This window comes from Corvus cornix, chromosome 1 (genome assembly GCF_000738735.6).
Source record: "Corvus cornix cornix isolate S_Up_H32 chromosome 1, ASM73873v5, whole genome shotgun sequence".
NCBI lineage: Eukaryota > Metazoa > Chordata > Aves > Passeriformes > Corvidae > Corvus > Corvus cornix.
Genome location: NC_046332.1, coordinates 52,117,098 through 52,133,622, shown reverse-complemented (window position 1 = coordinate 52,133,622; position 16,525 = coordinate 52,117,098). Strand labels below are relative to the sequence as shown.

The 16,525-nt window shown below is 38.2% G+C and overlaps 1 protein-coding gene across 1 annotated transcript in view; it reads right to left on the bottom strand.

Annotated features, from left to right (window-relative positions):
• The window catches only part of FREM2 (FRAS1 related extracellular matrix 2), a 119,744-nt gene that overhangs the window by 93,960 nt on the left and 9,259 nt on the right, over window positions 1–16,525 (bottom strand). The window lies entirely within an intron of this gene.

The window sequence follows — 16,525 nt, the reverse complement described above, 5'->3', positions numbered from 1 at the left end:
AGTATGCTGTAAGTTCCCTCCAAATTTGGTTAAATCTTGAGAAAAATTCAGAAACTCGTAAGAGTGTATCTGTATCTGTACTAGTTTGATCTAGCTAGCACCCAAACATTAGCAATTAAGGGATTGAAATGTGGGTTTTAGCAGTGCTTGTTATTTATTTAGCATGTATAGCCAGCATGCACAGAAAGTTTGTTCCTGGATGAACATATGTTAGAATTCATGACGTGTCTTCTGCTACTCTAAGATATGCAGCTAGCTTGAAGTAAAACAAATATGCTAGCACAGGCAATTAATCATGCCTTTGTTCCTCCTGTGTATCCTATTCTATGCCACTTAGCACACGACCTTGTATTTTGGAATGAAGCTGAACAACACTGCCCAAAGGGAAATTCTCGGAGGTAATGTATTTATGGAGAGGAAAAGAAATTTTTTTTTCTTATCTTAGGAAGAAATAAGGCAAGGACAACTCAACTGTGTAAGCAAGTGAATGATTTTAAAAGAAGCCCAGAGAAAGAGATACTTTAAAAAAAAAAAAGGGAGGGAAATCTGCATTTACTCATGGATACCACTTTGCACTGAAAGCCCACCTCACATACTTTATTTTACACTTAATCCTTAATCTTGTGTTTATCACCTTCTTGACAATCTCTTATCAGTTCTACACTGGAAAGGTGGGTTGGGCCCAAGAGCTGCAGTTTCAGATGCTGTGACCAGTGAGAACTATTTATGCAAAGCTAAGCACTGAAGGAGGAATACCTGCTTTTTTTCAGGTGGAAAGCCAGTTCAGGCATGTCAAGAATCCAAAAGTCAAAACTTAACCGTGAGCCGTGCTACTCACCAAAGCAACCTCAGCATTATATGGGAAAAAAACCAGGAGTGAGGCAGGAAAGAAAGACAACCCATAATTGGAGCAGAAAGTCACCCATATCCCCACATTTGGTATCATGTGACAGCACATCCTGAGAGAAGCCAGCAGTGTGATGAACATGACATCTCTCTCTGATCTGCTGAACTTTTCCAAGCAAGACACTAATCAGGCAGGACATGTTGGATAACCTCTGTGGGAATAACTTTGTTGAGAAGAGGGTAGAAATCTGGCTAGTCTGGTTCTACTTTCACTTACATAAGGATGGAGTTATTTCACTTGATTATGTCAGAATAACCCTGATCTAGCTAAGAACAACAGGATAAACAATGGAATTCTATAAAAATATTGTCACCTACATTTAGGTAGGTGACATTATTTTAAAGAGTATTTGGTGCATTACGAGGTTTTGATAATAAAAAATAAATAAAATTTGGCAAATTTAAGGGTTTTTAAACTGTTAAATACAAAAGGTTTTAAAAATCAATTTGTCAAATTTGTTAGGTTTCTGTGTTCTTTTTGGTTGTTTTTTTCCAAGTGCTGCTTACTTATAGAATTCTTTGTAAAAACATTTTTCACCTCAGGGAAGTTAAGATAACATTAAGATTAGAAAGATATACTTCACAAGAATGTGCGTAGGGGGGAGAGGGATAAGATTGTATGTTGAAATACTAAACAAATAATAACTAGTGACTATATGAAAAGCTATAACAATCCACAGGTTTTGAGTTCTGTACCATTCAGGTTTCATTTTGTCTTCTTTGAATTCTTGGCTACTCAGCTATGTGATTTAAAGGTCCTTCTATGACTTTCACAATAGCACTTCTTAATTTCCTTAAGGATCTTGGAGGAGGGTCAGGGAGGAGTAAGGATTGTTTCTTAAATATACAATTTGGAAGAACAGCACTGATAAGAATTTCCTGCAAATGATACATTCTCTTTTCAGTTTTTTCTCACTAAGTTTCCAGGAGAGCTTTGCTGCTGTCTCTAGTTGTATGCAAAATAAGTAATAGTTAAGAGTTTCTACAAATTCCTGCTCTATAGATTTCAAGGCCAAAAGAGGCATTTGTAATGATTTAGCTTTATCTTCTGTATTAAGAGAGCATAGGATTCCATTCAGTAACTTTGTGTTGGATGTAGTTTCACTGGGGGGGAGGGGGTTAGTAAAATATCTGTTCTTGAAGACATCAGAATTCACCACTTGCCTTGAAAATCTGTTACCAGTTAAGACCACCCTCTCTTAAAAACTACATTCCCATCTCCAAGGTGAGTTGTTCTGCATTCAAATTCCAACCACTGATCCTTGTCATGCCACTTCCTAACATGGGTGAAACATAGAAACTAAGCATCCAAAAATTGCCAGCAGATCAGAAGCATCTTAGAGTCTTTGTTTAGCAAAAATCACCATTACTGTTAAGTTTCATTGAAACAAGGCCTCTCAGGAAATTACACTTCCCAGCATTTGCAAACTTGTCAAGTTCCACAATCCTTCAAACAAAACATTATTAACTGTCCAAACTGTCAATTTTATGAAACTCAGAGTTTGCTAAATGTTCAAGATAATTTTGTAATGCATTGCTATTTCAAATGCTGTGGAAAAAGAGCCTATATGAACTCTTTATAGTTATCTTCATACCTAATACTCAATCCTACCATATCTATACTCTTTCTGGAGTCATCAAACAGGACAAAAAAAAAAAAAAAAAAAGAAAAGGAGAGGTGGAATTAAAATGGAAGTATTTGCAACTTATATCACTGAATGAATCTGATGAACTAAGCCACATGGACAACATCATGTAAAATCATCACAAGTCAAAATTAATACTTTGAAGGAAAAAGTACACTAAAATTATTATGTTTCAAAAGTACTCAAAAGGTATGAAAATATGAGATTTAAACAAACAGTATATAGATGTTTTACAACATATTTTTGCACCAATGTGCATATATTCCATGCAAAGAACAAAACTGAAGAACTGTGGGATAAAACAGTATAGACACTATTTTTTTACCTAAATAATACATTGCCTATTGATGAGTGGCTAATCAAGCAAAACCATGAGTGGTCAAATCAAGGTACATCTGCATTTGTAAAAGTATGTCCTGGCTAGGAAAAGCAGCTTCATCCCAAAGACTTTGCAGACAGTCTTACTAAAAATGCAAGTCAACTCCACAGAGGATCTAGATTTATTCTCTTTCAATTGTGGAAGCCAAGGGAATGCTGTTCAACAATGAGAAAATTCATCACACACAAGAGCGATCTCTGAGGGTCCCCAGTTGAGTGAAGTTTCCCCAGAAGCAGACAGCTTCAGATGGAAAGGCAGTCACTTGACATCTCAATAATTCAGTAACCAGATATTGATACAGGGCTGGCTCCTCCTCACAGGTTTAGATGAAACTGGGACCTCAGAACAATGAATAAGGCCTGGTTTACATATGTAATTAAGGGAAGTGTAAAGAACCATGAAAAATTAGAAGCTGCAAACCCTCAGAGTTATTTGCTTTAATAGGTGGGAAGAGTAGCAATCAAGGGAAGGAAATAATTTTATCATATGATGTCAAGCAGAATTCCTCTGACTGATGATTATCAAACTACTTTAAATAATAGCAGTAACTACATAGAGACTATAAGTCTAAAACTACATTTGCTTATTACTCAATATATTGAAGTTACTACAACTTTAAGACTAACATTTGGATCAATAGGTTTTTATTTCTCAACTGTAGATTCTTTTGAGGCTTCTTTCAATTTTCAAGCACACTAAGAGTAGCAAAGAGCATTTTCTCAGAAACAGCTCTCTTGGATGACAGAAGAAGGGAATTAGTTAAATCCAGGTTATTTTGGGGGTTATAGTGCGGAGACTCAATAAAAAGAAAAAAACTGACCTCATAAAAAAATATTTCTCCTTCCTTTCTCATCCTCTTTCCTAAAGCTTTAGTAAACATTTGCAGGTCATTAAGTGGAACATGGTGCAAACATATTTTCATGAGCTGATCAAAATAAATCATATCATCTCGAATTTACTTGTGCTATGAACCTAACAACTCAGAAAAGGAGTTCAAATAGCAGCATAATTCAGGGTGGTGGAGACATGACACAGGAGTCACTGCAAGCTCACTACCTTGGTGTAGAGATGTGTGTGCTGCATGGGGAACAGGTACACAAAATAAGATACTTTACATCTTGAAAGTGCATTAGTAATTTTTTTTTTTTAAGAGTTATTTTCCCTTAAACAAACAAATGACTGAATAAAACATTTCTCTGTTGTGATCCGTTCCTCCATCCTTCATAATCTGAAACCCAAGAATTATACATTATATGATTCAGGGCAGAACAACGCTGGTGAAAATTGTCCTGCTTATTTGAATCTACCTCAGTTGTGATCCTTCAGCAGGTATATGAAGTAGTAGATTTTAAAATAAGAACCAAGCATATAGTAACTGTGCAGCTTAAAATGACACACAGGACTCTGCTATGCTATTGCTACCATACCTGCAGGACATACTACTAAATTACCTTCTGCCTATCTTTAAGTGTGGGGGGGGGGGAGGGGAAAGGAGAGCTATATGAAAATATTTGAGTTCATGGACTGGCTGATCAATCCCAATGCAATCCCTCATTTTTAGGTTCCTTCAACCACTGCAGTCATAAAGCTTCAGTTTAATGCATAAAGTCTGCCTATTCCAGCTACTCTTTCCTCTTTTTGCCTGTGTTTATTCAGTGGTGGCAAAACAGTAACAAAAGCAATGCTTTACTTTGTCTCATTCCCACTTGCCACTGGTGTACAAACAACAGGATTCTGCAGGAGCACAGGCTAACTCACATTTCCTACAGCCTAAAGGTAACAGCAGTTTTGTAGGAAATATCTATCTAAGATTCCTCAGGCAGCACAGAAAATTGAGCCCAGGTCTCAAGTATCTGCAACAAATCCAATACACAACGATCTAATAAGCAAAAGAGAGACACTGGCAATCTCATGTCCTTTCCTACGTTTAGTGTAATGCCCAAATCAGCCAACAAGCTTGAAAATGTCCGCTTCACAACTAAAATGCACACCTTGCCAGTGCAGAACACTGCTCTGTTTAATACTTAACATGATTTATGTAATTTTAAGTACACATGAAAAGGAAACTACGGGCAAAATTGGATTAGAATTCAGGGCAATTGTTAGTATGCCACACCTAAATCTGCTCATCCTCAAGGTTATGAACAAAAACCTAAATTTATTATGGCTATTAATCCAGCACTTTAATGTTCCACTTGATTAGGATGAATCCAGGACAAAATCCCACCCAAAATGCCCACTAGAGAAGTTCTGTAATTTGGATCTTAAATGTAGAACACTGCATCATCTATTCCTAAAGAAGAAGCTGAGTGTGATGCACTTTGGATCTGTCAGAAAAAAAAAAAAGGTATTGACTAGCTTCCTTTTCACCAGGATCTTATATCTCTGTGCAAAACACTCTCAGTGCAATTCTCTCAGGAAGAATGTATTTGAGCACACACTACTACAAATCCTCCAAGGTCACGATGAGCCAGTTTGAAGGGCATTACTGAGATTAAACAGTGTAGACATTGACTGAATTCAGCACAAAGCCCAGGAAAGTCTTGAAATAATATACAGAGTACTTCCGTGGGTTTTTTTAACTGGCTACATGTCTCAGGCTCCTGAGCTCAAAAGTTCTGCCTAAAAAAGCAGACATCAGAATAAGAAATAAAATATTTCCAAGGCCCTAAAAAAAAACTTCTAGGGCAAAATAGTTTTAGGGACACTGAATAACAGCACACTTTTAGTTATGAGAATCTTATCTTGCACAACCTGCTCTTGAACACCACAGTAGTGAGTGAAAAAAGTATTCTCACAGATTTCAGTAATGGAGGATCAAACCACAAACCTCGAGGCACAAAGAGCCTCACTGGAGGCACTGGGCTTTGAATTAGGCCTCAAATATTTCTTTAAAGGTGTCCTTACAATTCCCTCTCTAATTATTATGTTAGTCCCTAACTACAAAGCTTTAGAGAGGCAACAAGGTGTGTGGTAACAGCATTCCTACAGTCTTGAAGAAAATGCGCATTACACAGCAGTGACAGAAGTGCTGTGCTGGTACTTAAGAGTTACTGAGATTGGAATCCTGGCAAACATTCAGGGCAATGGTGTATCAAGCTGACTGAATTAATGTTTTACTAATGACTTGAACTTTAACAAGCCAAAATCCTTCTTCAGGGAGGGGAAAATTTTTTTTTGTCTTTTCAAAGAGCTTCCTAAAGGCCTACTGCTAAATGAAATCCTTTCTAGTAATAAAACCAAAATCTATTTAGTTAAATCTGTTAAAAGAAAAATTAACTGAAGGGAACCCTAGAGAACCACACTATACCAATCTAATATATCCTGATCTAGACCAAACCCAAACAATAATCAACACTCATCAAATTAATTAATTTACTCTAACAGGATTTTCACTCTGCTTGTATCACTCCTGGCTTTTAATTTCATAGAATCATATAATCATCTAGGTTGGGAAAGACCTTTAAGATCATTGAGCCCAACCACTAACCCAGCACTGCCAAATCACCACTATATCATGACATCCACATGTCTTTTAAATACCTCCAGGGATGGGTATTCAGCCACTTTCCCAGGCAGCCTGTTCCAATGCCTGATGAGATTTTCCACGAAGAAACTTTTTCTAATATCTGATCTAAATCCTCCCTAGTGCAACTTGAGTCCATTTCCCCTTATCCTGTCACTTGTCACCTGGGAGAAGAGGCTGACCCCCACCTCACTACATGCTCCTTTCAGGCAGTTGTAGAGAGCAGTGGAGTCTCCCCTGAGCCTCCTTTCTCCAGGATAAAAACCCCCAACTCCCTCAGAAGCTCCTCATATAGGACTTGTGCTCCAGACACTTCCCCAGCTCCGTTGCCCTTCTCTGGACACGCTCCAACACCTCCATGTCCTTCTTGTAATGAGGGGCCCAAAAACTGACCACAGGATTTGAGGTGTGGCCTCACCAGTGCCAAGTACAGAGGGACAGTCACTGCCCTGGTCCTGTTGGCCACACTATTGGTGATACAGGCCAGGATGCCATTGGCCTTCTTGGCCACCTGGGCACACTGCTGGCTCATGTCCAGCTGCTGTCAACCCCCAGGTCCTTTTCTGTTAGCCTGTAGTGCTGCATGGGATTGTTTTGACCCAAGAATGGGAGCCAGCACTTTGCCTTGTTCAACTTCTTCCAGTTAGCCTTGGCCCATCGATCCAGCCTGTCCAGATCCATCCACAGAACCTACCTGCACTCAAGAAGATCAATACTCCCACCCAACTTGATGTCATCAGCAAATTTACTGAGGGTGAACTTGCTCCCTCATCCTTTGTCATTATTTTTCTCCCCACATCCAATGCAGGATAGAGATTCTCCTTAGTCCTTTTTTTCTTGCTAATGCATTTATAGAAACTCTTCTTATTGTCTTTCACGGCAGTAGTTAGATTAAGCTCTACTTGGGCTTTGGCCCTTCTAATTTTCTCCCTGCATAACTTCATGCTATCCTTGTAGTCCTCCTGAGTTGCCTGCCCCTTCTTCCAAAGCTGATAAACTCTTTTGTTCCCCAAGTTCCAGCCAAAGCTCTCTGTTCAGGCAGGCTGGTCTTCTTCCCTGCCAACTCATCTTTTGGCACATGGGGACATCCTGATTCTGCACTTTTAAGATTTCCTTCTTGTAGAATGTGAGGCTTTCCTGGCCCCCTCTGCCTCTGTGCACTGTCTCCCAAGAGACTCTGTCAACCAAGCTCCTAAACAGGCCAAGGCTGGCCCTTCAGAAGTCCAAGGTGGCAGTTCTGCTGATTCTGTTTCTTGTCCCTCTGAGAATCTAAAACTCATTAATTTTGTGATAGCTGTGCCCAAAACAGCCTCCAACCACCACATCTCCCATCAGTTCTTCCCTGTTCACAAACAGCAGGTCCAGCTGGGCACCTCCCCTGGCTGACTCACTGACCAGCTGTGTCAGGAAGTTGTCTTCCATACCTTCCAGGAACCTCCTTCGACTTCCTCCTCTGTGCTGTACTGGATCTACAGCAGACATGCTGCAAGCTGAAGTCCCCCAGGAGAACAAGTGCTGGTGAGGGTGAGACTTCTCGCAGCTGCTTATAGAATATTTCATCTGCCTTTTCATCCTGGTTGGGTGCTCTGTAACAGACTCTCACCAGCATATCTATCTTGTTGGCCTTGATTCTCACCCCTAAACACTCCACCTTACTGCCACCACCATTAAGCTCTAGTCAACCAAAACGCTCCCTAACATACTTCAATGCCAATTATAAGGAACAGGTAATGTAATTTCAGGGAAAATTTGAACCATATCCAAGCAAAATTTGGGCTTATGAAACAAAAATAATTGTCTTCATTTTTCCAGAAAAAGCACAGAGGTGGTTGAGGCAAGAATTGTTCCTAAATATCTAGCAAGGCAAACAGAGACTTGCAACAGTAAGAACGCTGTAAATTAAGATGCACAAATTGCAAAACTTTGATAACAACGTATGCCATCATTATATTTTCTCAATTTTTAATTTAACTTGAGTCTTAGCATATTTCCATAGATTAATACTAACTTTTCTTGTTGGAATACTGTTTTTCATGCATCTGTTGTTTGTTTCAGAGATATTTATCACTCTCTGTATAAATATCAACGTAATTTTTAAAGAAATCCAGAAACTTCCTGCATACTTTTTTTTTACTACTCAAATGAACCTTTACAGGAACTCTAGGGGACTCTACACAGTTAAGTGGCCAGTGAAGTGATAAAAGCTAACTTATCCTGAGGGCTGTTTAGAGTCCCTTGATTAAAACAAGTTGGGAAATTAAACAAGCTGTGCTGCTGTGAGCAGGGTTTCTTGACAGCAGCCAGTGTCCCTTCTCTAGAGCTCTTCAGAACATCCAAATCAAAAATATTTCCAACTGACTACCAAGATAATTTTACAAGCTTATTATAGTTCACTTTAGGAATTAGCGTCTTTCTGCAGGTTCTCATGTCACTGGCAATCAGTGTTACTGCTGAGAGTTCTCAATTCTTCTACTTAAGCCTAGTGTGTCTCCTTAATCCCTTTAATTCTTGCATTTTGACCTAATTTTACTGCTCATTGTCATGCTTCTTTTGCTGCTATCTAGGCCTTATTCTATATCACAAGAATATAAAAGCTAAATTGTGGATTATTTTTAAGTAAAAAGCCTGTTAGGTACTTATACAGCTACCTTATACCTTCCTTGTCTCTCATCTGACCAGGTCAAATGAAATCAATGGCACTATTCAGCTCAGCAAAACAAGCATGATTGAGCTCCATCCAAGTGCTAAACTGGTAAACTTTGTTGCAACTGTATCTTCTTTGAAAGTGTGACTACTCAGCAAGTGATCTCAGCTGGAAACTAGAAAAATACTGTCAACAGGTATTGGTGTTTGAGACATTTCCTTTCTATTCAACCAGCCCAACAGTCCAGGTGCTCATTCTATATGGAAGACAAGACCATTGGCCCTGATTCAAGGAGAACTGGAACAGATTCAGTATCTGTCTGCTCTAAACCCTGATCTAAACAACCAGACTTAGGGTTATTCGGAGAGGCACTGCTCCTAACTGGCCTGTTTAAGCCATTTTATTCTGTGGAACACAGGAGGTATTAGCAGCAAAGTAGAAATACAGGGGGGAAAGAGAGGAGGAACAAATGCAAAAAAATGAGACAGAATTTTTTGGCCCCATAGTAACAATACTTAGTTGAAAGTGGAACATCCAAGTGCAGGCAATGTTCCAAAGAGTAATTCAGAGATCATATACTTGGGCAGCAAACAGAAAATTAATACAAAACGGCTCAGAATGTAAGTGAAGGCACATTAGTGGGAGTATGGGTTAAAAAGCTGCTCAAATGAAGGAAGGAATTGCATCTGAGACTTCCATGTTTGGACAAAGTGCCCTAAGTTCTGTATAAAAGACAATTAAAACCACAATTGACTCTCCTTTACTAATCCAAGGCAATATCTAAACCCAGTCCTTCAATTACACTGCTTTGCTTGTTTAAAAAAAATGATTAAAACTCCAGGATGGGGAGCAGAGGGAAAGCTTTGTTTTTGGACAAAATCACCATTGAACCCAAATAATTAAAGACAAACAAAAATTCTCTTGCCAAATCACAGAGCTACCTTTATTCCTCTCAAAAAAATCTTGTTTCAACTAGACAAAGCTGACTTTTTCTATGTATCTATTGGGAGGATAAGGCGATATTCAAGTTAGAAATGGAAAATTTAATAAGTTCCATGATTCCATCTAAAATGCCAGGACAAGAAGACCAATATAACAACTAGTATAGAAGACAATGAAAGTCTTTCCACTGAGGTTAGTAAGGTTTGTGCCAGTCTTTCTATATGCCCCACGTAAGCATCTCTTACTCCTGTATATTTTCACAGATACTTCATTTTGCTGAGACCTTGCTGCCACATTCACAATAACGACCCCATGAACTCATTTTTTATTTACAGTAAAGTTTATTTTGATCATATTTTTTTAATATAAACTGTAGTGTCAAACTAACTATTTAAATCCCCTGGTAATACTTACAGTAAGAAGTGTGACGTGGAAAATTGTTTGGGCACCATCCTAGAGTATATTAAAACAGCAGCAACAAACCTGGCAATGGACCAGAATCCAATACAGTACTTGACAAATGATGGCAAGCAAACCACCAACATGTGATGCCCTCATTTTTAAGCCAAAGATAAATGTAGTTGATGTGTCTTGCCAAGACTGGTGTGCCCAAATGTTACAAGTAAGGTCAAGCAAGGATGCTGCAAGTAATTCCCAATCATATTTTACCAGTTTGCCACTTTAAGAACTATCAGATATTCAGTCCAAAAGGTCTGATCCAACATTATTATTACAGCTCACCCAGCAAAACACATCAGCATTTTGGCTTTGAAGAACAGCACTGACAACTGTTATAGCTTAATAATTAAAGTCAAGGGTGTAGTATTATTCTCTCACAAATTAATAAAGCATACCAGGATGGTGAAGTTCCTAAAAAAATACTGTTTGTTTATCAATACAAAGGATGACAGATGAAATAACTGTATTTCACAAACTTAATGGAGAGCTTTCTCTAGGCAGTGGAACAGTGATCCTTCAGCTGAATTTCTTGCATAAACGTATTTGGGAAAAGTCTATGAAGTTTTCCCATAAACTGGGCTTAAAGGCTAACTTCAGGGAATTGTTTTTGAAAGATTCTTGCTTCAGTGGGGATTTAGCCAAATGTTAGTACAGCAAAATGCAGTGCTGTGTTAAGGCATTTAGGCATCTGTAACGAAAAGTTTAAGTAAGATTTAGCTAATGATGTAAATCACCAGTTTTAGTGAGCCTTGGCTTTGCAATGCTTTGGCTTTAAGTCAGAATAGCTGCCCAAAGAGCCTGAAATAAAACAATTCTTGTTTCCCTAGTGATCCTCACATTCCTAAAACAGCTATGAGAATCTGTCATTACTTCCCCTTTGAAACCATTCTACCCTTGAGGCAAGGTGTTGCAAGGTATCACAGCAGTCATAAAGAAGCACTTTGGAGGACTCCACTTAAGCATTGAGCAGAGAAAGAAGTTAGGTAAGGGACAAGCAGATTATGGTTCAGATTAAAGCTGAATAGGAAATGGGTTTTCCCCTCACACGATCTGGGGTTTTTCTTCAGAATGCTCCAGACCTAAAAGGCCCAAATCAGGGTTATCTCATTTTGTTACTCAAAACAGGAAAATGTAACGGGACTGACTGTAATGCAAAATATTACTGTGGCTCTAGCCTCTTGCAACAAAAAATACTAGAGGCTCAACACAGGAATTTCTTCCATGGGTGCTGCAATCCTGGTTGACAGTTTCCCAAGCTCCAGAAAACAGACAGGGGAGGAGGGAGAACAAACATGGCAAACTACTGTGATGAGAGCACTAGTCAAGTAACAAGCAGACCAAGAACAAGGTCTTCTTTTAAAAATATCTGGAAGCAGACTACTGTTTAAAAGAGATGAACATTCCTTCATTGACTTTACATGACCTGATCCTGAACATTTCAGATTTATCTACAAAACCTAAAGAGAATAAAGATTTTTTCTTATGTGAATCAAAAAAGAATACAATAGCTGCTCTCTAACAGGCACCTGCACACTGCTGCAGTAGTACTGCTAGCCCAGACACCCATTGCTGGGCAGGGGAATGTATTTCACTTTGATACTGCCTCTGGAGGCATGGAGGTTGTGCTGGGGTTTGAGTTTAGTTCCAGTTTTGGGGTATGTTTGTTTTACTCTACACAATCAGCAGAATCTGGCGAAAAAATTGCCTTAAACCAGTTCAACCAGTTTCAGATTATTTGAAACAGCACATTTCAGGAGAAAATATCTTCTATTCTACAGAATGGATAGGTGGGCATTAAATCCATATTCTTAGTCAATTATTATGATTTACTGCAGTGACATTAAGGAATCTCAGACAAGCAAAGAATAAAGAGAAGGTAAACAACAGACTTCAGTTTTAACTGCATTTTCCGTGCCCAGTTCATGTAAGGAGCAAAAATGCCTCAGACAACTCATAAGGGATGCAGCGTAAAATTGTAGTATGCAGTTTTCCGAAACAGGCACAAGAGCTCAACACACTGGAGCTAATTTCTCTGTCAACTTTCATTCCATGCAGATTAGTGCCATTTGGCACAGCTGAAGCACCTACTCTATGCAGTGCCGTACATACATAATTTTCTCAAGCTTGCAGTAATATGAACTTGCTGCAGAAACTGCTGCTTCTTATTAAAATTATCAGATACAAGTTAGCCTGCAAGTGTGTTTTTCACTTATTAAAAGGCTCAAGCATTTTCAACTGGATCTTTTTTTTTCATCTAGTGAGTCTTTCAATAGTGTTCAAACTTACATACCAGAAATACATCCAAGAGTTCAACTATCAGTCTATATTTGCATTTTACCTCCCCATGAGAAAAAAATCCTGCTTTCCCTGCCTTCTGGTAGCATTCATTCCTTTATTAATCACTGAATTAAGAACTTAATAATGTAAACATCAGGATTCACCACTGTCACATGCTTGCACTTGCTAAGAAGAGTTTTGTCTCCACCTTATTAATGGAATGTAGAGGCCACTCTAGAGGAATGTGATTCAACTGAGACTATTTTGCAACCTTTACGAAAAAGAAAATTCCACACTTTCTTCAAGGTTTTGCGAAAATGGACTCATAACACTTTTTCAGTTTCAAAAGATCTCCACATGATTATTTTAAGATTAGAATTCAAAACAAAATGGAAAGTAAATTCTTAATATGAACCACTGTAGTTTCTTTCAAAATGTCAACTCTTTCAAATGCTAACTCAGCAGCATCTGATAGAAAAGAAGACTCTGTAGTGTAAGTACAACAGAAATGCATGGGCTCACCCACCTAGTAACAGATCATCTTGAGGCTAAATCCCTATATAGGAAGAATAAAACCACTTTCTACCTTTAAAAAACACTAGTGTTGATAAATAGGTGAATTGTGTTCAATATATTTTACTTTTTAATTACTCTTATTAAAAATTCCATTTAAAGCCAGAAGATCTCTAGAGCCATACATTTGTAGGTAATTGGTGCTGACAATAAGACTCTTTCAGAGCTTTAAACTAGTTCTTCCTGATGTAACCTCTAATTTTGGTTTGAATAAAGCAGGCCTATGCTCTTGCTTGTTAATTATAGTCCTAAGGGCTTGCTTTCCTTTTAAATGGCCCTCCTTTCTCTTCATATTGAGCTCATTTCTGTTCTCTTTAGTTATAATCGCAAAGTTTATTATGAGATAGCCATAATCCCCAAGCTACTCTTCATTTCTCTGTACTCCAGTTTTCTCCCCTGGCCACAAGGCAAACAACCTTGTTCCAGTACCATATTTCATGCTTTCAGATCCCAGGTCATGATTTGGTATGCAGCATGGCACTCACCTTACTCCCACTGCGAGAAATGGAGCAGGCAAGGGGCCAAGAGCTGGCAGAGGGCTGACTTGGCTCTCTTCCCCTCACCTACCCACCTAGTTTGCTGTTGCCCTAACTTGCTTACCATAAATACTACTACATGTGAGAAGATAAACAAAATTCCAAATTCACAAAAAAAGTTCACACCAGAGCAGTTTGATGACTCGTTGTACTTGGCCTCCAGGCAATTGCATGAAATAACAGCCTCAGGCCCCAGTCAGACTACTGTCATTTAAGAGGCCAACAAAAGAGCTTCTGCATTTATTCTCCTAAGACATGGTATAATGAGTATGGCAGATCAGCCACCAAAAAACAGACCTAGAGGAAGTCATGCTCTTCTCCTATTTGCAGTTCAGAGACTATGAACAAATATCACCGGACACGCAGAAAAGTATTTTACAGGTCTGGGGCAAAAATAACTTTCTAATTCACATCACATGAAAAGAGCAGGAACTGCTGTTGCATGTTCCCATTGCTGAGGCATGAAAGCCTAGAAGACATAAAATACTTGGGTTGCAAGATGTGACTTATTTTAGGGTTTTTAAGTTATTTGAAATAACATTAGCTGAATTATATGAACGCATATTCATTCATTGAATCATGTTTTGAAATGCTTCTTGATTTGAACCAGATCACTTATGGACTACCACACAATTCAGTTTAAGTGAAGTCCCACTTATTTAATTTATAGCATTGGGCACTGTAGGGTAGCACAAACCTGTTACTACTGCAAAAATCCTGATACAGAAGATGGAACTCTGAAGTGTGCCTTTCTACAAAGGATGTTGATCACCTGTGCTCCATCTTTCACTCAGCTCTTGCGTGGAGTCTCTTAATATGATTTGGCTTAAAATCAAAAAAACCTAAACAATAGCCTTGCCACCACTGAAAGTCTGCCAAAATACATCTGAGTTGCAAAACACTGGCTTTGAAGTCTTTCTGAGGAGGGTGTAAATAGAAGTAGGTTAAATTGCTGGATTTTTCATCCATTACAGATTCTAAAGACATTGCCAATAAATTTGAGATATTTGAGACAGACAACTACTAATTTTTTGATCACAACTTCATCAATTTTAAATGCATCTTTACCATCTTCAAAATCAGAAATACTCAGAAATGCAACACAGCTCATTTTTCTGTCAACAAATAGCCTCAGGAAAGCAAAGACCGTCTTACCATCTAGCTAAGTAATCTCTAAGACAATAATGCCACAACTTCCAAAGGCTCTAAAAATCAACAAGCACCTTGTTATCATCATGATTCTTTGTATTATGAAAATTGCATGCTGTTACAATTGACAGGCTGTTACAACTCTGCCAAATAGAAGCAGATGTGGCAGGTAAGCTTTCCAATGAAAGAAAAATTCTTGGTATAGAGTTGGAATATATGAAGTGCAATTCGCTTTAACTACATATTTGCCACTATGAAGTGTTAAATAGCATGGAGACAAGTCCCACAAATGTTGGGCTCTCAAGGGGCAACTCAGTTTTAAGAACTGATGTTAAAACAGCTCACTGAGAGGAAACTTTCATCAGCTTTAATTACTCCCATCACACAAAACCTTGAAACTATCTCAAGACTCAATATTTGTTCACCTACTAAAAGAATAACTCAAAAATCATAATGATGTCACCTTATGGTGACACCTGTCATAAAAAAGTATTACTATGAAAAGACAGCATCCCATGTTCCATTCTAGATACCTTTAAGCATCTCTAACCTATAGCTCAGTGAAAAAACACATTTATGGAAAGTAAGTCAAGTGTTGCAAACTCTTATCTCACTACCTGGTTTCTAATGTCACAAAGATTCGCAAAGACATTTCCAAAAGTCTCAAAAGGTAGTGTTTCCTCTGTGCTTTTCCAGCACAATAAACAGTACAACATGCTTTAATATCCCACTCCAGCAATGGTAGATGATGACAAAACTGTCCAGTCTGTGACAGACAGGACAAATCCCTGTCCACTGATCTTAATACCCTTAATTGGCTATGCTTCTTGTAACACAAGCTGAGTACATGAGCTGACAATCAGCTAACTTGAAGCATTCTTTCTAAGAAGTATATTATTAAATCAACTAATAAAATTCATTGCCAATTACACATGGAACTATGTATCACATATTTAAAAAGGCATTAAAGTAACATAATCTAGCCACCTGTTACCACACAGAGGAATATCCAGATTTAGGAATATCCATATCAAGTCAGACTTTGGATAGAAAAAAAAAGCCTGTTGATGCATTTTGTTTACCCTTTCAACTGTTCTTTCTTTGTGCTTTTAAAAAAAACAGAAAACCCCTACATATTTTTTCCTCAAATGAGTACATGCCAGTATTCTCAATCTGTTTTTATAATTTTCTTCTGCGTCCACCACAATCCCAGAAAATGATATTAGCCAGGAGAATTCACACCAGTCACCTGACAAAGATCTTTGACAAGACATTGAGGATTCTGTTAAGTAGGTAGAATCAAAACTTAAACTCTACATAACAGGTACATCAGAGATAATATTTTGATATGAACAGCCTTAGAACTGGAAGCTTTAAAAAGGTAGACAAGAATAACCATAAATGAAAATTTTCTCAAGAGAAAGACTTAAGAGAATTTATGTGTAAAGAGCATGCACAGGGAATACAAAGGTAAAACTACAGAAAGTC